Below are 832 nucleotides of genomic sequence, written 5' to 3'. Positions count from 1 at the left end.
CAACTCTTAATGAAAGAAAACCTCCTGCTGTCTCGGGTTCTTCATTCCGTTGACTTCAAATCTTCACAGAATTCAACAGACCTTGTTACATATTCATTTCCTCACATTTGTTCAGATCATTATGTGCATAGTGTGACAGTGGGAGTGCACTTGCCCCACAACCCAGGGGTCAGACCATAGTCTTGGAACCGTACTGTTTTATTTCTCATTTCACCAACACCAGGGAGAAATATCTGCTGCTCTGCATGATTTACGAAATTCAATTATTCATAAGGTCATAGCTTTGTGTGCATCTGTGACGAGGTGGCCGAGAGGTTAAGGCGATGGACTGCTAATCCATTGTGCTCTGCACGCGTGGGTTCGAATCCCACTCTCGTCGCTGTCATCAACGGCTTTCAATGGTGCTGTTTTCAGATGATCACGGCTGTCGTATGGAAACTGGGATTCTAATAGTTTTTTTTATCTGCATTGACGCTATGACAAAAATCTCAAAGAATAGTTTGAGCCTGTTAAATAAATTACATTGCAATGTCGGTTGCATTGGGATAATGAAAAGGAGCGCGATTTTCTTTTTCAAGTCAAGTTGCTGTGAACATTTTTTCGTATGAAAGACATCCAGGAAAATCAAATACTGAGAGCTGCGAAGTGCATGTCATGCAAAGGGATCTTAATGAATGTTTTGTCAGATGAAATCTGGAGGAGGTTGAGTAGAAGTAATTCATCCTGGTGAGAAGAGCACAGCGAGACAGCACAAAATAATGGAGATATTTCAAAATGGGCATGGCGTGGGTTTCGGGGCACTGAGAACTGGCTGTAAATGCACAGTGGAGAA

At 42.3% G+C, this 832-nt stretch overlaps 1 non-coding gene across 1 annotated transcript; it reads left to right on the top strand.

The window, feature by feature from the left end:
• Window positions 1-297: 297 nt before the first annotated feature.
• trnas-gcu (transfer RNA serine (anticodon GCU)) lies at window positions 298-379 on the top strand. The gene has a single exon. It is a non-coding gene; the product is annotated as a tRNA-Ser (tRNA).
• The last annotated feature ends 453 nt before the right edge of the window (window positions 380-832 follow it).

The sequence above is a fragment of the Chiloscyllium punctatum genome, chromosome 13, assembly GCF_047496795.1.
Source record: "Chiloscyllium punctatum isolate Juve2018m chromosome 13, sChiPun1.3, whole genome shotgun sequence".
Classification (NCBI taxonomy): Eukaryota; Metazoa; Chordata; class Chondrichthyes; order Orectolobiformes; family Hemiscylliidae; genus Chiloscyllium; species Chiloscyllium punctatum.
The sequence above is the reverse complement of the archived record's forward strand: the minus strand, read 5'-3'. Positions and strand labels throughout refer to the sequence as shown.